This window comes from Lithobates pipiens, unplaced genomic scaffold (assembly GCF_037356315.1).
Source record: "Lithobates pipiens isolate NorthernLeopardFrog02 unplaced genomic scaffold, aLitPip1_a1.2 Scaffold_30, whole genome shotgun sequence".
Lineage (NCBI taxonomy): Eukaryota > Metazoa > Chordata > Amphibia > Anura > Ranidae > Lithobates > Lithobates pipiens.
Genome location: NW_027507791.1, coordinates 177,520,119 through 177,537,911, shown reverse-complemented (window position 1 = coordinate 177,537,911; position 17,793 = coordinate 177,520,119). Strand labels below are relative to the sequence as shown.

The following is a 17,793-nucleotide window of genomic DNA, read 5'->3' as shown; positions in this document are numbered from 1 at the left end:
ATCGAGAGGAAAAATACAGCAGGTCGCCAAAGCCAACAACATAATGGAAAAAAGCCTACGGCACCTGGTATTCCCAGGCGGTCTCCCATCCAGGTACTAACCAGGCCCGACCCTGCTTAGCATCCGAGATCAGACGAGATCAAGCGCATTCAGGGTGATGTGGCCTTAGGCGATCTTGCACCCTACTTACAACTCTCTTGACAAAAGCCAAGGTGGTCACCTCGGGCAATCGAGAGGAAAAATACAGCAGGTCGCCAAAGCCAACAACATAATGGAAAAAAGCCTATGGCACCTGATATTCCCAGGCGGTCTCCCATCCAGGTACTAACCAGGCCCAACCCTGCTTAGCATCCGAGATCAGACGAGATCGATTGCATTCAGGGTGATGTGGCCGTAGGCAATCTTATGCCTTACTTACAACTCTCTTGACAAAAGCCAAGACCACCTGATACGCCCATCATCCTAGAGAGAATTCACAGGGCCCTGAGACCCAGAGGCAGAGAGGCAGATCCCCCCAGGGATGTCATCTGCTGTATTGCTGACTTTCTATTAAAAGAAGAGATTATGCGTAAGGCGAGGCACGGGGAAAGGATTCACTATCAGGGTTCTGACATAAAACTTTTCCAGGATCTTTCAGCCATCACTTTGCAAAGGAGAAGGGAGCTGAGGCCTGTACTAGATGTGCTACGAGCTCGTGCCATCCCATACAGATGGAAGTTTCCTCTATGTCTCTCCATTTCCTACAATGGTCACACCGTTAATCTCAGGGTGCCGGAAGACTTGGATCACTTTTGTAGCTCGCTTAACCTACCTCATGTGGAAGTGCCTGACTGGTACAGCGATTTCCGTTTGCCTACCTTACAGAGAGCCGATTCCATGGATGGCATATCAGAGGCTGGGAACTACAGCATCAACAGACGCAGGAGAGCTCATCCCCCGCCTCCCTCTCCCAACGCCCGAGGCAACTACAGGAATCACAGCCCCACTGCCTCGCCTGATCACAGGAAACCTCGACGATCTTAACTTTTTCCACCATGGAGCGGTATGTTCACCTTTTCCCTGCTTACTGTCTGCATACCCATATCCTCTACCAATATATTGTTCTGGACTGAGATCAGTTCGGCTGTGCACTCCCTCTCCTCTCCGCTTTACACGTTGTGCTCTGCACTGCTTGTGAACACACAGCTATCTACCTACTAGTCTCCGCTTTCCAACACTAACCCGTTCTGGTTTGTGAGATATTCATCAGCGGTTCTCCCCCCTCCTTACATTCTGAGCTTTACACTGCCTCTGAGAATACTCTTCCGTCATGACCTGTTACTCTGCCTATTTGCTGAGACTCAGCGGTATGGGATCCATTAGTTTCGGCCATTCATCTTCTGCCACAACGAAGGGACACAGCACTGGTTCACTGCTGCGCTTTGACAGGCAACATTTCTCCAACGAAGGGACTTTACGTTTTTTTTTCCTTTTTATCTCCCCTTCGCTATTTTCGTTTCGTCCTGTTTTGCTCATTCCCCTGTGTTGTCATGTCGAATCATCGCTGCCCTCTTCAGAGCTGCCTCCCCTCCCCCGGTAACTACATTTCTCCCTCTCCTGCTAACCCTTGAGGGGAAGGATTCGGATGATTCTCCTACCACTGATGCTGCAGCGCAATGATATTATCCCTCTTGCTCCTATACCGCTTTACCTCATTGCTTGTGTGGTCTAATAGTTTGCTAGCTCATGCCTGATTTCTAGCTGTTTTTCAGTTTTTCAGTTATTTTACCAAACGTACTACTCTGGTTTGATACTATGGACACAGAGGAGAGGGAAGTTTCTCCACGATCCATTCACATTTCCCTTTCTCTGTGTGCATACACTATGCATACTCAGGTTATTATTTGTTCTCATCTGTTCCTCAGCAGCTCCTGTGACGGGATATATGTTCTTTATTTTGTTTTTGTGTGTTTATTTTATGTTCCCTTTTCCACTAAGTTTCCCTCACGAGGGCTCTGTGCAGTTTACAGTCGTTCTCTGGTCGCACCCTCCTTACAGGTCGGTATTGTGGTCACAGATATGACATGTAGCTTGTCTATGACATCGTTGGACCGTTTTGTTACGCTAAGATTTATAGATTATGTTTCTCCTCTCCGTCATTAATATTTTGTCTCCTATGTTGCTCGATTAAGATTAACTGGATATTGGGTGACATCTATTGTTCTTTCTCTTTATTTGTGCTTTTATGCCTCTCACACTGCATCTAGATTTACATACCTGTAACGAGTAACCTGTTAACTGTCACTGGCATTACACGGCGAATCACTCTTTAGGTCCAGTTTGCTCCTTTCTATGCTACATTCTCCGAACAGACACATTCTACTCCCCTCCCCTAGCAATGCAACCATTCCTTATATTTGATATCCCATATTTCCACTTCTCTGACCTCTAGGAAACACGAGAACGACTCATCTTGTTTTGGTCACCAATCACTCTCCACATCGGAAATCTCTGTGAGATTCTCCTGACCCATACTGGTTTTTATATTTTGTTGGGAATACCTTTCGGTACTTTCCGACTCCAGTGAACTTCCACTTCACACGTTTTTTTTTTTTTTTTTTCTTTTTCTTTCTCTTTTTTACTGGATCTTCTTCTCACTACTGTGCCTACCCAATCATACCTTTGTCTAACCTCTTCCACTGCTCCTCCTTCCCGACTCCCCCCCCCCCTCTCACACCCCCCTTCAATTTTGTTTAGAGCTCCATCACTCGTCTCACATTCCTTTGTGCTATTACATTTTTCTCTCCCACCTCATACGCCAGAACGCACACCAGGATGCCAACCGCTAACTCACTTAAGATAGTGTCTATGAACGCTAAAGGATTGAACGTCCCAGAGAAACGTTCTAGCTTTTTAGCGCATATGAAATCCCTGAAAGCCGATGTGGTTTTCGTTCAAGAGACCCATTTTAGCTCTCAAGCCACTCCTAAACTCGCCAATTACCACTTCCCACACGGTTATCATTCCACTACTCCGCACTCCAAGACGAAGGGTGTTTCTATATTGGTTGCCAAAAATACTCCGTTCCAACTAATTGATTCCGCTATAGATGATCAGGGAAGGTTTGTTTTCCTCAAGGGTGTTCTACACAACAAACCCATTACATTAGCTAATATTTATAGTCCTAACTCTTCGCAAGTCCCCTTTTTTAGGTCAATCACCGATCACCTAGCTGCCTTTCAATCAGGTATTCTAATATTAGGGGGTGACTTTAATCTCCCCCTAGACCCTCTGGTAGATACATCGACTGGTACCTCTCTTCTCCCGTATAGGGCCCTAAAACAGATCAAACTATCTTTTCAACAACTTCTACTCCACGACACTTGGAGGACCCTACATCCGACTGAAAAGGACTATACATTCTACTCCAACCCGCACGACCGATACTCTAGAATAGACTATTTACTATTGACCCAATCTGATCTCCCATACCTTCAGCGAGCTACGATAGAACCCATGGTTTTATCAGACCACCATCCCATTTCAATCACTTTGCAGTTGCCCGCAATACAAGACCGCACACATACATGGAAATTGGACCCCACAATACTGACTGACACTGCACTGACTTCCCAAATACAACAAAGCCTTCAGGACTACTTCATAAACAATAATACTCCAGATACCTCCTTCATCACACAGTGGGCTGCCCATAAAAGTGTGATAAGGGGGAATCTCATATCTATCACGGCCAAACTAAAAAAAGATAGGAAACAACACTTATCGGGCTTATATGAAAAACTTAAAGTACTGGAAACAACGCACAAACGGACATTAGCCGCCCAAACTTTGCATGATTTACAACTAATTCGTACCTCCATTAGAGAGGAACTAGGAAAAGCAATTCACAAGAAATATATACTTGCCCAGCGACAATTCTACGAATTCGGCAATAAGAGCGGCCACCTTCTAGCCCAAGCTCTGAAGACTAAACGAGCTAAAAATACCGTACATACCATACATACCCCCACAGGTACAAAACTCACTTCCAATAAAGACATCGCCAAGGAATTTGAATGTTTCTACTCCGCTTTGTATAATATTGACCAATCGGATACACCCCTTGCAAATAACCCTCTCAGAAAAAATAAAATCATTGACTTCCTGGAAAAATTCTGTCCCAAAATTAACAACGCAGACATAGTGTCAGACCTGGACAACCCCATCTCGCAAACAGAATGGGCGACCGCCCTCAAGCAAACCAAGAGTGGCAAGAGCCCTGGCCCTGATGGCCTGCCAGCGGTCTATTATAAGACCTTCTCGGAGGTCCTTCAAGAACCATTTAGGAGAGCCTTCAACTCCGTATCTGACACTATGCCTCTTCATCAGGACATGCTCGAAGCCCATATTGTAGTGATACCGAAAGGCGACAAAGACCCGACCCAGACTGAAAATTATAGGCCTATTTCCCTTCTAAACACTGATCTAAAAATTTTCTCCAAAATTATCGCTAACAGACTTCTCCCACTTATCCCCAAATTAGTTTCTACTGACCAAGTTGGTTTTGTCCCAGGCCGAGAGGCAAGGGACAACACGCTTAAAGCCCTCAACATCCATCACCTGATAACGTCGACTGCCCAGAGGGTTTTTTTCCTCTCACTGGACGCGGAGAAGGCATTCGACAGGGTAGCATGGGATTACATGCAGGGGGTCCTTCAGACCATTGGTTTGGGACCCCAGATACGTAGATTTGTTGATTCATTGTATGCATACCCGAAAGCGAAGATCAGAGTCAATAACACCCTGTCGGATGCCTTCTCCATACACAACGGAACCAGGCAGGGATGCCCTCTGTCCCCGATTTTATACATCCTTACGCTGGAACCCTTCCTGAACAGCCTACGGGCAAATACAGACATCACGGGGGTCCGTTCCACAGTGAAAGAATATAAAATTGCCGCTTACGCGGACGACATCTTAATGTTCCTTACTAACCCTCACATAACGATCCCCTCCCTGTTAAAAGAATTTAACCTATTTCATTCCCTCTCCAACCTTAAAATAAACTTCAAGAAATCTTATGCCCTAAACATTTCATTATCTCCCACGGAAGTAGAACACTGTAAACATAATTTCCCTTTTCAATGGACTGATGAAAACATCACATACTTGGGGGTCCAAATCACAAAAAACCTGGAGGATCTGTACGCCAAAAATTATATTCCCATACTTAATAGAATTATATCTGACCTGAAAAAATTGAATAAACCGATCTTCTCTTGGTTCGGTAGAGCCTCTATTTTGAAGATGAACATATTGCCCCGTCTTCTTTATCTTCTACAAGCTATGCCTATCAAAATTCCTCTGGCTTTCTTTAAATCATATAAGCAAATTTGCACCAATTTTCTATGGAACGGGCGACAACCCAGAATTAGTTTCTTCCAACTCTCCCTTCCTAAAAACAAAGGTGGAATAGGCCTTCCAGATATCAGCAATTACTATAAAGCTACTCATCTAACTAGGATAATAGATTGGAACATTCATTCACCTTTTAAAGACTGGGTTGCCCTAGAAGCTTCATTCATAGCTGCCCCTCTGCAGCACTTACCTTGGATTGCTCACTCTACTAGGATGGCCACGGTCAAATCTCACCCACTCATTGCTCCTACTATCCAATGCTTCCACACTACCTGCACACAAAATAACATCTCGTCCCCTTCTAGCCCTCTTACCCCGTTGAAAATGAATCCAAATTTTACTCCAGGTATGCACAAGTCCTTCCTCATTCAGCACTGGACACAAGAACCGATATTGGCTAAATCTTTCTATAAAAATGGTCGAATGCTCTCAGCCAGACAAGTTGCTCTAGATATGCGTTCACCACCTATACCTTTCTGGACATTCCAGCAAATTCAGCATTTCCTGACACATTCCCCACGACATTTAGAGTACTCTAGGTCCCTGACTCCATTTGAACGACTTTGCTCCTCCACGACGCCTATGACACATCTTATCTCTCTAACTCACTCTCTTTTGTTTGAAGGCCAAGACCCAACAGTTTCTTTAGCTTGTAAAGCCTGGGAAAGAGATTTGGACACTCCCCTCTCCTGTGAGGACTGGGAAAACATTTTGCTTAACATTCATAAAGGCACGCTAAATGTCTCCACCCAAGAAAACGGGTTCAAAATCCTGAGTCGTTGGTACCGTACTCCTACTCTACTTCACACCTGGGACCCACATATTCCAGATACCTGTTGGAGATGTAATAACCATCGGGGCACACTCCTACATCTGTGGTGGGCATGCCCAGCTATACAACCCTTTTGGACACAAATTCACGAGATAATCTGCAAGATAACGGATGTGATTGTCCCCTTTACTCCGGCCCAATATCTTCTACACCATAATACCTCCCTGAAGTCCTCTTATCGAAAATCTCTGACACTCCATCTGATTAGCGCAGCCAAACAGTGCATCCCGATCTACTGGAAGTCCCCCAATATACCCTCCATTAAAGAATGGTTACACAGAGTTGACAAAATTGCTAACATGGAAAAACTGATCCACATCACTAAAGATACGCCGACTAAATTTGGTTCGAAGTGGACCCCGTGGCAGATATTCATAACCTCTGATACGTTTCAGGATTTAACTAGATGATATCCTTACTGGCAGGACCTACTGACCACTAATGTGAGACGAGTGATGGATCATCTCTTTATACCCCTTTCCTACCTTCTATCCCAATCTCTTTATCTTTTTGTGGCTTCTCCCCCTCCCATAACCACCACACAGCTTTATTTCACTTGGCCTATACCCGCCTCAGTAATTTGAGATGCTGACAGCACCATTCAGGTTTCAAATACTTAAGACTTGGTCTTCGTTAGATTCATTTGCGGGTAGTAAACTTAATCTTGCAGGTTCTTTACTTTGTATCAGAAGACTTCCATTTTCCAAGTGTTCAGTTTTATGTCCTATGTTACATCTGATGTTTTGGTTATTTGAGACATAATATGCTGTTTATCCACCTTCCTTTTCCCCTTATGAAGCATTCATGTATTGAAGGTGTAATTCTCTGTATCTTGTTATACTGAAATAAAAAATTTTTTGGAAAAAAAAAAAAAAAAAAATCAGGCCTCAGCATTACAGGCCCCGGGGGAGGACAAGATGGTGCCGGTCCATGCGGCCGAGGAATACAGCGAGGACTCGCAATCGGCTACCGAGGACAATGGCAGGCATGGCTACCATTCCACACACCCACTTACCTACGAGGACATGTCCGGCTTCGCAGCAGATATTAAGGCCTCGTTCTCCGCAGCGATCACGGACTTAAAGACCAGTTTCCTGGTCATGCAGGAAAAAATGGCGGCTGCAGAGACGGCGGGTAAGATGAGAGACAGATCCATACATAGACTTGACGAGGTTGTCACGGCCCACTCCCTACATTTCATAGAAATGAACAGACATTTGGAGGATCTGGATAACAGGGGGAGACGAAATAATATCAGGGTACGCGGCATACCGGAGTCCGTTGCGCCCGACCAAATCACCTCAGTCTTACAAAGGGTTTTCAATACTCTACTCGAACGTCCGGAGGACTCGGTTATTGACTTCGTTAGAGCGCACAGAGCACTCAGAGCGAGGGGCCCTGATACCCTACCCCCACGCGATATCATTTGTTGCTTACAGAGCTTTACACTTAAGGAGGATGTAATGACCAAGGCCCGTAGGCTCTACATCCTCTGCTTGAAAAGTTGAGGGAAAAAGATATGCGTTACTCGTGGCGCTTTCCCTTCGCTCTGCTGGTTACACACGGAGGCAAGCAACATATCCTACGAACGCCTGCGGACCTCCCGGAATTTTGCGCAGCTCTCCAGCTTGATCCGATCGTTCTGCCCGACTGGTATCAGGAGTTCTCCATGCCAACTAAGGACAGAAGTCCACCAGCTTCACCGTTCGCCTCACCGGAAAAACACCTCTCCAAGCGACAGAGGCCAGGACGAGGAGATTTCTCACCAAGGGGTACCCCACGAAGTCGCCCACACTCCTCCAGGAATCTGATGGAAGCTTAAGATTTATGAAGCGTTCGTACCTACCTACCTTCCAGACGCTACAACGTCGCTCTTTTACCACCTGACCACCGCCTAGCCATCGGGGATTCCATGCTCCGCCAGCGCCAACAGTAGATCATTTCTAATTACATGCTTCAATATCGTAGAAACGACTCCCTGTGAAACCACGATCCGTTCGATTCCATCCTGTTTCTTAGGTGTTTCTTCGGAAATACCACGTCAGTATTACACATTTGCATTTATAGGGTATAAAGGCTGCAGGACAACGGCTGACTTTCTGAATAACGCAGCACTGGCAGGGCGATAGTGATGGAGGATCCGTGTTCAAGGGGCGAAGATGCCTATCCAGGGCAATAATAGCCCCCCCAGATTGTAATGAGCGGGTGGCGGGAGGGGTACGGTTCATTGGAGGGTAGGAGGTACCTTAATTTCTCATTAATTGCCATTTGCTAGGCCTGCTTGTTCTATTCTTGTTCTATTCTCGCTTTTGTTTTATTTTGATTCTGGTTTATGTTTATTGCTTTTCCGTATTATTAATCAGATACCAGTTTGCATTATATGTATGTTTGCTGCTGTGACAGACCAATTAGCACCTTTCATACGCTTTATGGGGCCGCTCACGACGGTTCCTTGCACTTATAGTTGAATTACCACCGTGATAGACAACGGTCCGGTGCCTTCAAATACATACCTTCTCAGGGCGGACACTGGGCTAATTGGCCTGAGGTGCCCTGCACGGTGAAGGTTGTTATCTCCGGGGAGGGCCTTCCCGAACCCCACAATAGTGCATCAGGCAGGTCACTTTGGGGCCTGTCTTACGTACTAATTTTGACCTCCTTGAGACGGTTATTTACTCTTAAGGGGGTGTGACCTACGACTCCGTCCTCATCTCACTTCATCTTCTCCTTTCTCTTCACTGCTTTCTTTCTCTTTATTTCGCCTTGCCACGACACAAACGACAGTGTTTATATATACTGTATATTACTGACTATTGTATACATCATAACTTTTTGCTATCTTGTTGAGATTGTTCCTACAGGTGTCGGATCCCGCACCTCCCTGAGCCCGAACCATGGCGTATTCTGATTTGGGACGTAACCCAACGGTAGTCTCTCATAATGTCAAAGGGCTTAACATCCCCGAAAAACGAACCACTTTACTAAGAGAACTCAAAAAAGGTAGGCCCCACTTTGTATTTTTACAGGAGACTCACTTTAAGACCGGACATACACCAAGACTGACTGACTTTGTAGATACTTTGTAGAAGCTTACCATGCCACCAGTCCTGGGACGAAATCAAAAGGGGTCTCGATACTGGTGAGTAGGGATGCTGACTTAGAGGTTACAGGCAAGCTGGTCGACCCTGAAGGGAGGTTCCTTTTACTCAAGGGGACCTGCAGAGGGACTCCCCTGACTCTGGCAAACGTATACTTCCCCAACTCGGCTCAACTCACTTTTTGTCGGAAACTGATTGATGAACTGAAATGCTTCAGTTCGGGCAGACTTATTTTGGGTGGAGACTTCAACGTACCCCTTATACCGACTGAAGACACTTCCAATGGCAAAACCGCCATCCCTTATAGGGCTCTTAAGAATATTAAGAAGCTCCTGCATTCTCTGAATCTGGTAGACTCATGGCGTCACCTGAACCCTGAGGGCAGGGACTTCTCCTTTTTTTCTATCCCTCATAACCGCCACTCACGAATAGACTATATCTTCGTTTCTCAGAGAGATTTGTCGCAGCTGAGTGCTGCCCACATTGGGATACAATCAATCTCCGACCATGCTCCCATATCCGTGACATTAGATTGGACAAATACCCGGGCCAGACCCACTACATGGAGACTGAACTCGTCATTACTAACGGACCCAGCACTACTACCAGACTTGACTTCCTCTTTGACTGAATTTTTCAAGCTAAATGACACCCCTGGGATGAACCCCCTGGCGATCTGGGAAGCCCACAAATGTTTTATTAGGGGCGAGCTGATACGCATGGGTACACGTAAAAAACGGGAGAGAGATAAAATGATCAATGAGTTGACCGCGAAAATAAGATCCCTTGAATCACAGCATAAACGCTCCCTCACAGTACACTCAGCAGAATCTCTACTTGAGACACGGAAAGCTCTTAAACAGCTCTTAGACAACACTACCAGGAGGTTCTTATTTTTTAGACGGAAAGTTTACTATGAACATGGGGACAAAACAGGTAAGGTCCTGGCGAGGGCCCTGAACACCCGTATAACACACAACCACATCAGGGGTATCAATGGCAAGGATGGGAAGACAGATTTAGAAACTGAGAAGATTGCCCAACACTTTCAAAACTACTACACAAATTTATACAACCTCCCGAATCAGCAGAGACCGCCGGATCTGGGGGGTGACAGGACCCAGGCGATACAGCATTACTTAGACGCAGTTAATCTACCCAGACTTAATTAAGAGGACAGTAACCAGTTGGACAGACCCTTTGACGATTCCGAAATTAAGACAGCCATAAGAGATTTGAAGACGGGCAAGAGTCCGGGGCCAGATGGGTTTGGTGCCATTTATTATAAGACATTTACAGAGGTTATACTCAACCCTTTTAGAAAAGCAATGAATTCCTTGACAAGCCAGAGACCAAACTCAAATGACTTCCTATCAGCCTTTATCACTGTTCTCCCCAAGGAAGGGAAGGATCCACTTAACTGCTCCAGCTACAGGCCCATATCTCTTCTAAATACAGACGTGAAACTGGTAGCAAAGATCTTAGCCAACAGGCTGAAACCCCTACTCCATGAATTGATTGGACCCGAACAGGCCGGATTCATGCCAGGCAGGGAGGCAAAAGACAATGTGACGAAGTCCCTGAACCTGATTCATGTGGCACACCAGCGAAAGATCGAGGGCTTTCTCCTGTCAACTGACGCGGAGAAGGCCTTCGATCGAGTAGCTTGGGATTATATGTTCGAGGTGTGCAGGCGTGCTGGCTTGGGCCCCGGCATGATGGCCTGGATTTCGGCACTATATTGGAACCCTTCAGCTAGGCTTAAAGTGAATGGTTCCCTCTCAGAGACAGTGCTTATCAAGAATGGCACAAGGCAGGGGTGCCCTTTGTCACCCCTGCTTTTCATTATTGCTCTAGAGCCATTCATAAGACACACCATCATGAACCCATCGATTAGGGGATTCCAACTTAAAGAGAGAACTTTTAAAATTGCGGCTTACGCCGATGATTTGCTGTTCTATTTAACAGAACCACACACTTCTATTCCTTCGCTTTTGAAGGAATTCACAAAATTTGGATATATCTCCAATTTCAAAATAAACTATTCTAAATCGATGGCCATGAATGTGTCTCTTCCCGAGGCCCGATTGTCGGTGGCCAGAGTCGGTACCCCCTTCACATGGACAGCCTCAGCTATTAAATACTTAGGAGTTTGGCTGACCCCCAGACTTGCACTGACGTACGCGCGGAATTTTCCCCCCCTACTTAAAAGCATTACACAGGACCTTCTGAGATGGGGATCGGGCTATTTCTCATGGTTTGGCAGGGCGGCCATCTGTAAGATGACTGTACTGCCAAAGGTACTTTACTTGCTCCGAACCTTGCCCATCAAGATACCCATGAGCTTTTTTAAAGCGCTACACTCCCTTCAGACAAGTTTTATTTGGGCCCGCAGGCCCCCTAGGTTGAAAAAGTCTCTCTTAACCAAACCCAAAGAAAGGGGTGGCTTGGGTATACCCGACTACAAACTTTACTATTATGCTGCGCATGTTGCACGTATCATAGATTGGCACTGTCACTCCCAGATTAAAGATTGGGTCTTGTTGGAGGAGGAAGCAAGTGTGATTAACCTCCAGTTCTCTCCCTGGATCCCAAGGCTTAGATACCCCAGATCCATGCTTTCGCACCCCACTGTAGGCACTACTCTTCACATTTTTCATACACTGACCAAACACTCTGAGTTCTCCACCTCTCTGAGCCCTTTAACCCCTATTCGAGATAACCCGGACTTTGTGCCGGGCTTACAGAACCCACTACTTAAAATACAGAGACCGAAAAGACCGCTCTTAGCACTAGACTGTTTTAACGGTAGCTTGATGAAAGACTTCACTGACTTTAAAGTAGACAATGATTTACCAAGACTACCACTCTGGACATATTTTCAACTGAGGAGCTACTGTAATGATGTAACACGTAGACCACACTTGACGCGAGCAGTGACGGATCTAGAATCAGTTTGCTTGAAAGGTGAACCCACCCCAAAAACTACTTCGCTTACATATGCATGGTTGAGATCACTAGGTTCACGAGAGGATCACGGGCTCAGGGAGAAGTGGGTTCGGGCTTTGGGTTCCCCGATCTCTGACGATCAGTGGGATAGGGCATGTATTCTATCACACAAATGCTCCCTAAGCACGAAAATGCAAGAAACGTCCTACAAACTGTTGACCCATTGGTATGCTACCCCAGAAAGAATTCACAAATGGTATCCTCACTCTTCGGATAGATGCTGGAGGTGTGAACGGGAGGAGGGCACCCTATTCCACATTTGGTGGCAATGCGACCAATTACAGCGTTATTGGTCGGGGGTGAAGGAGCTGATTGGGCAGATCATGGAGACCAGTCTGAGGTTGGACGCGGCAAGTTGTTTGCTCCACATTGCCAACACCTCATTCAAAAGATATAAAAAGTCGCTCACCAGACATATGATAAATGCAGCCAACTCTCTAATTCCACTATACTGGAAATCCAAAACTACACCTACCATAAGAGAATGGCTGCTTAAAATTGCTTCTATCTGTGAGATGGAAGACACGGCAGCCCAATCGAATGAGCGTGTAGAGGGTTATCACAGAACATGGTCTCCGTGGTTTGCCTTTAAATACTCCAAATCCTTTGGGGACATCATGGGCAGCGGCCTGATGGCCTGAAGAGTGGTGGGGTCCAGACAACTAGTCAATCACTAATTTATACCATACAAACACAGCTCTTGACCATGAGCTAGAGCATCCGGAACAAGGCGAATTTCTCCTCCCTTTCTCCCCGTTTGTCTTTACTCTCTATTTCTAACCTTATATATTTCTATACTTGACTTCTTTACTAAATTAATAGTTCTTTTGATATGTTCTCTAGATGTACATTGAGCTTGATGGGTTCCTGAGGGAATCTGGGGTTGGATAATGAATCACCCTTCTAAGTCCGGTAGGGCTCGCAATGGAAGGATCTGATGTTTTGATGGTACCCCTATTATAGCCAACTAGAAATGTTATTGACACAAATTCAATCTTGTTAAGCATAATTGTTTTTTGCAGTGTCTTTTTGCATACTCTTGTAATATGTGCTTTTATTTGCTAATAAAACTTTCTTGAATGAAAAAAAAAAAAAAAATACAGCAGTTCGCCAAAGCCAACAACATAATGGAAAAAAGCCTACGGCACCTGGTATTCCCAGGCGGTCTCCAATCCAGGTACTAACCAGGCCCGACCCTGCTTAGCATCCAAGATCAGACGAGATCGAGCGCATTAAGGGTGATGTGGCCGGAGGCAATTTTGCACCCTACTTACAACTCTCTTGACAAAAGCCAAGGTGGTCACCTCGGGCAATCGAGAGGAAAAATACAGCAGGTCGCCAAAGCCAACAACATAATGGAAAAAAGCCTACGACACCTGGTATTCCCAGGCGGTCTCCCATCCAGGTACTAACCAGGCCTGACCCTGCTTAGCATCTGAGATCAGACGAGATCGAGCGCATTCAGGGTGATGTGGCCGTAGGCAATCTTGCACCCTACTTACAACTCTCTTGACAAAAGCCAAGGTGGTCACCTCGGGCAATCAAGAGGAAAAATACAACAGGTCGCCAAAGCCAACAACATAATGGAAAAAAGCCTACGGCACCTGGTATTCCCAAGCGGTCTCCCATCCACGTACTAACCAGGCGCGACCCTGCTTAGCATCCGAGATCAGACGAGATCAAGCGCATTCAGGGTGATGTGGCCGTAGGCAATCTTAAGCCCTACTTACAACTCTCTTGACAAAAGCCAAGGTGGTCACCTCGGGCAAACAAGAGGAAAAATACAGCAGGTCGCCAAAGCCAACAACATAATGGAAAAAAGCCTACGACAACTGGTATTCCCAGGCGGTCTCCCATCCAGGTACTAACCAGGCCCGACCCTGCTTAGCATCCGAGATCAGACGAGGTCGAGCGCATTCAGGGTGATGTGGCTGTAGGCGATCTTGCACCCTACTTACAACTCTCTTGACAAAAGCCAAGGTGGTCACCTCGGGCAATCGAGAGAGGAAAAATACAGCAGGTCGCCAAAGCCAACAACATAGTGGAAAAAAGCTTACGGCACCTGGTATTCCCAGGCGGTCTCCCATCCAGGTACTAACCAGGCCCGACCCTGCTTAGCATCTGAGATCAGACAAGATCGAGCGCATTCAGGGTGATGTGGCCTTAGGCGATCTTAGACCCTACTTACAACTCTCTTGACAAAAGCCAAGGTGGTCACCTCGGGCAATCGAGAGGAAAAATACAGCAGGTCACCAAAGCCAACAACATAATGGAAAAAAGCCTACGGCACCTGGTATTCCCAGGCGGTCTCCCATCCAGGTACTAACCAGGCCCGACCCTGCTTAGCATCTGAGATCAGACGAGATTGAGCGCATTCAGGGTGATGTGGCCGTAGGCAATCTTGCTCCCTACTTACAACTCTCTTGACAAAAGCCAAGGTGGTCACCTCGGGCAATCGAGAGGAAAAATGCAGCAGGTCGCCAAAGCCAACAACATAATGGAAAAAAGCCTACGGCACCTGGAATTCCCAGGCGGTCTCCCATCCAGGTACTAACCAGGCCCGACCCTGCGTAGCATCCGAGATCAGACGAGATCGAGCGCATTCAGGGTGATGTGGCCTTAGGGGATCTTGCACCCTACTTACAACTCTTTTGACAAAAGCCAAGGTGGTCACCTCGGGCAATCGAGAGGAAAAATACAGCAGGTCGCCAAAGCCAACAAGATAATGGAAAAAAGCCTACGGCACCTGGAATTCCCAGGCGGTCTCCCATCCAGGTACTAACCAGGCCCGACCCTGCTTAGCATCCGAGATCAGACGAGATCGAGCGCATTCAGGGTGATGTGGCCGTAGGCAATCTTTGCACCCTACTTACAACTCTCTTGACAAAAGCCAAGGTGGTCACCTCGGGCAATCGAGAGGAAAAATACAGCAGGTCGCCAAAGCCAACAACATAATGGAAAAAAGCCTACGGCACCTGGTATTCCCAGGCGGTCTCCCATCCAGGTACTAACCAGGCCCGACCCTGATTGGCATCCGAGGTCAGACGAGATTGAGCGCATTCAGGGTGATGTGGCCGTAGGCGATCTTGCACCCTACTTACAACTCACTTAACAAAAGCCAAGGTGGTCACCTCGGGCAATCGAGAGGAAAAATACAGCAGGTCGCCAAAGCCAAAAACATAATGGAAAAAAGCCTACGGCACCTGGTATTCCCAGGCGGTCTCCCATCCAGGTACTAACCAGGCACGACCCTGCTTAGCATCCGAGATCAGATGAGATCGAGCGCATTAAGGGTGATGTGGCCGTAGGCAATCTTGCACCCTACTTGCAACTCTCTTGACAAAAGCCAAGGTGGTCACCTCGGGCAATCGAGAGGAAAAATACAGCAGGTCCCCAAAGCCAACAACATAATGGAAAAAAGCCTACGGCACCCGGTATTCCCAGGCGGTCTACCATCCAGGTACTAACCAGGCCCGACCCTGCTTAGCATCCGAGATCAGACGAGATCGAGCGCATTCAGGGTGATGTGGCCGTAGGTGATCTTGCACCCTACTTACAACTCTCTTGACAAAAGCCAAGGTGGTCACCTCAGGCAATAGAAAGGAAAAATACAGCAGGTCGCCAAAGCCAACAAGATAATGGAAAAAAGCCTACGGCACCTGGAATTCCCAGGCGGTCTCACATCCAGGTACTAACCAGGCCCGACCCTGCTTAGCATCCGAGTTCAGACGAGATCGAGCGCATTCAGGGTGATGTGGCTGTAGGTGATCTTGCACCCTACTTACAACTCTCTTGACAAAAGCCAAGGTGGTCACCTCGGGCAATCGAGTGGAAAAATACAGCAGGTCGTCAAAGCCAACAAGATAATGGAAAAAAGCCTACGGCACCTGGAATTCCCAGGCGGTCTCCCATCCAGGTACTAACCAGACCCGACCCTGCTTAGCATCCAAGATCAGACGAGATCGAGCGCATTAAGGGTGATGTGGCCGGAGGCAGTTTTGCACACTACTTACAACTCTCTTGACAAAAGCCAAGGTGGTCACCTCGGCCAATCGAGAGGAAAAATACAGCAGGTCGCCAAAGCCAACAACATAATGGAAAAAAGCCTACGACACCTGGTATTCCCAGGCGGTCTCCCATCCAGGTACTAACCAGGCCTGACCCTGCTTAGCATCCGAGATCAGACGAGATCGAGCGCATTCAGGGTGATGTGGCCGTAGGCAATCTTGCACCCTACTTACAACTCTCTTGACAAAAGCCAAGGTGGTCACCTCGGGCAATCAAGAGGAAAAATACAACAGGTCGCCAAAGCCAACAACATAATGGAAAAAAGCCTACGGCACCTGGTATTCCCAAGCGGTCTCCCATCCACGTACTAACCAGGCGCGACCCTGCTTAGCATCCGAGATCAGACGAGATCAAGCGCATTCAGGGTGATGTGGCCGTAGGCAATCTTAAGCCCTACTTACAACTCTCTTGACAAAAGCCAAGGTGGTCACCTCGGGCAAACAAGAGGAAAAATACAGCAGGTCGCCAAAGCCAACAACATAATGGAAAAAAGCCTACGACAACTGGTATTCCCAGGCGGTCTCCCATCCAGGTACTAACCAGGCCCGACCCTGCTTAGCATCCGAGATCAGACGAGATCGAGCGCATTCAGGGTGATGTGGCTGTAGGCGATCTTGCACCCTACTTACAACTCTCTTGACAAAAGCCAAGGTGGTCACCTCGGGCAATCGAGAGAGGAAAAATACAGCAGGTCGCCAAAGCCAACAACATAGTGGAAAAAAGCTTACGGCACCTGGTATTCCCAGGCGGTCTCCCATCCAGGTACTAACCAGGCCCGACCCTGCTTAGCATCTGAGATCAGACGAGATCGAGCGCATTCAGGGTGATGTGGCCTTAGGCGATCTTAGACCCTACTTACAACTCTCTTGACAAAAGCCAAGGTGGTCACCTCGGGCAATCGAGAGGAAAAATACAGCAGGTCACCAAAGCCAACAACATAATGGAAAAAAGCCTATGGCACCTGGTATTCCCAGGCGGTCTCCCATCCAGGTACTAACCAGGCCCGACCCTGCTTAGCATCTGAGATCAGACGAGATTGAGCGCATTCAGGGTGATGTGGCCGTAGGCGATCTTGCTCCCTACTTACAACTCTCTTGACAAAAGCCAAGGTGGTCACCTCGGGCAATCGAGAGGAAAAATGCAGCAGGTCGCCAAAGCCAACAACATAATGGAAAAAAGCCTACGGCACCTGGTATTCCCAGGCGGTCTCCCATCCAGGTACTAACCAGGCCCGACCCTGCGTAGCATCCGAGATCAGACGAGATCGAGCGCATTCAGGGTGATGTGGCCTTAGGGGATCTTGCACCCTACTTACAACTCTTTTGACAAAAGCCAAGGTGGTCACCTCGGGCAATCGAGAGGAAAAATACAGCAGGTCGCCAAAGCCAA

General features: G+C 47.1%; 8 non-coding genes and 13 pseudogenes across 8 annotated transcripts; all 21 read right to left on the bottom strand.

The window, feature by feature from the left end:
* Nucleotides 1–52: 52 nt before the first annotated feature.
* LOC143953834 (5S ribosomal RNA) lies at nucleotides 53–171 on the bottom strand. The gene has a single exon (XR_013268880.1). It is a non-coding gene; the product is annotated as a 5S ribosomal RNA (ribosomal RNA).
* Nucleotides 172–280: 109 nt separating this feature from the next.
* On the bottom strand, nucleotides 281–399 carry LOC143953142 (5S ribosomal RNA). Its single transcript, XR_013268251.1, has one exon. It is a non-coding gene; the product is annotated as a 5S ribosomal RNA (ribosomal RNA).
* A 13,073-nt stretch (nucleotides 400–13,472) lies between these two features.
* On the bottom strand, nucleotides 13,473–13,591 carry LOC143946659 (5S ribosomal RNA; annotated as a pseudogene).
* A 109-nt stretch (nucleotides 13,592–13,700) lies between these two features.
* On the bottom strand, nucleotides 13,701–13,819 carry LOC143944037 (5S ribosomal RNA; annotated as a pseudogene).
* Nucleotides 13,820–13,928: 109 nt separating this feature from the next.
* LOC143954451 (5S ribosomal RNA) lies at nucleotides 13,929–14,047 on the bottom strand. The gene has a single exon (XR_013269442.1). It is a non-coding gene; the product is annotated as a 5S ribosomal RNA (ribosomal RNA).
* Nucleotides 14,048–14,156: 109 nt separating this feature from the next.
* LOC143946460 (5S ribosomal RNA) lies at nucleotides 14,157–14,275 on the bottom strand (annotated as a pseudogene).
* A 111-nt stretch (nucleotides 14,276–14,386) lies between these two features.
* On the bottom strand, nucleotides 14,387–14,505 carry LOC143946922 (5S ribosomal RNA; annotated as a pseudogene).
* Nucleotides 14,506–14,614: 109 nt separating this feature from the next.
* On the bottom strand, nucleotides 14,615–14,733 carry LOC143954889 (5S ribosomal RNA; annotated as a pseudogene).
* Nucleotides 14,734–14,842: 109 nt separating this feature from the next.
* On the bottom strand, nucleotides 14,843–14,961 carry LOC143945872 (5S ribosomal RNA; annotated as a pseudogene).
* A 109-nt stretch (nucleotides 14,962–15,070) lies between these two features.
* On the bottom strand, nucleotides 15,071–15,189 carry LOC143943431 (5S ribosomal RNA). Its single transcript, XR_013264934.1, has one exon. It is a non-coding gene; the product is annotated as a 5S ribosomal RNA (ribosomal RNA).
* A 110-nt stretch (nucleotides 15,190–15,299) lies between these two features.
* LOC143944570 (5S ribosomal RNA) lies at nucleotides 15,300–15,418 on the bottom strand (annotated as a pseudogene).
* Nucleotides 15,419–15,527: 109 nt separating this feature from the next.
* Nucleotides 15,528–15,646, bottom strand: LOC143950294 (5S ribosomal RNA). Its single transcript, XR_013265709.1, has one exon. It is a non-coding gene; the product is annotated as a 5S ribosomal RNA (ribosomal RNA).
* Nucleotides 15,647–15,755: 109 nt separating this feature from the next.
* On the bottom strand, nucleotides 15,756–15,874 carry LOC143953083 (5S ribosomal RNA). The gene has a single exon (XR_013268198.1). It is a non-coding gene; the product is annotated as a 5S ribosomal RNA (ribosomal RNA).
* Nucleotides 15,875–15,983: 109 nt separating this feature from the next.
* Nucleotides 15,984–16,102, bottom strand: LOC143944701 (5S ribosomal RNA; annotated as a pseudogene).
* Nucleotides 16,103–16,211: 109 nt separating this feature from the next.
* Nucleotides 16,212–16,330, bottom strand: LOC143945650 (5S ribosomal RNA; annotated as a pseudogene).
* Nucleotides 16,331–16,439: 109 nt separating this feature from the next.
* On the bottom strand, nucleotides 16,440–16,558 carry LOC143952880 (5S ribosomal RNA). Its single transcript, XR_013268014.1, has one exon. It is a non-coding gene; the product is annotated as a 5S ribosomal RNA (ribosomal RNA).
* A 109-nt stretch (nucleotides 16,559–16,667) lies between these two features.
* Nucleotides 16,668–16,786, bottom strand: LOC143954450 (5S ribosomal RNA). The gene has a single exon (XR_013269441.1). It is a non-coding gene; the product is annotated as a 5S ribosomal RNA (ribosomal RNA).
* Nucleotides 16,787–16,895: 109 nt separating this feature from the next.
* On the bottom strand, nucleotides 16,896–17,014 carry LOC143944792 (5S ribosomal RNA; annotated as a pseudogene).
* Nucleotides 17,015–17,125: 111 nt separating this feature from the next.
* On the bottom strand, nucleotides 17,126–17,244 carry LOC143945247 (5S ribosomal RNA; annotated as a pseudogene).
* Nucleotides 17,245–17,353: 109 nt separating this feature from the next.
* On the bottom strand, nucleotides 17,354–17,472 carry LOC143945307 (5S ribosomal RNA; annotated as a pseudogene).
* A 109-nt stretch (nucleotides 17,473–17,581) lies between these two features.
* LOC143945753 (5S ribosomal RNA) lies at nucleotides 17,582–17,700 on the bottom strand (annotated as a pseudogene).
* Between the last annotated feature and the right edge of the window lie 93 nt (nucleotides 17,701–17,793).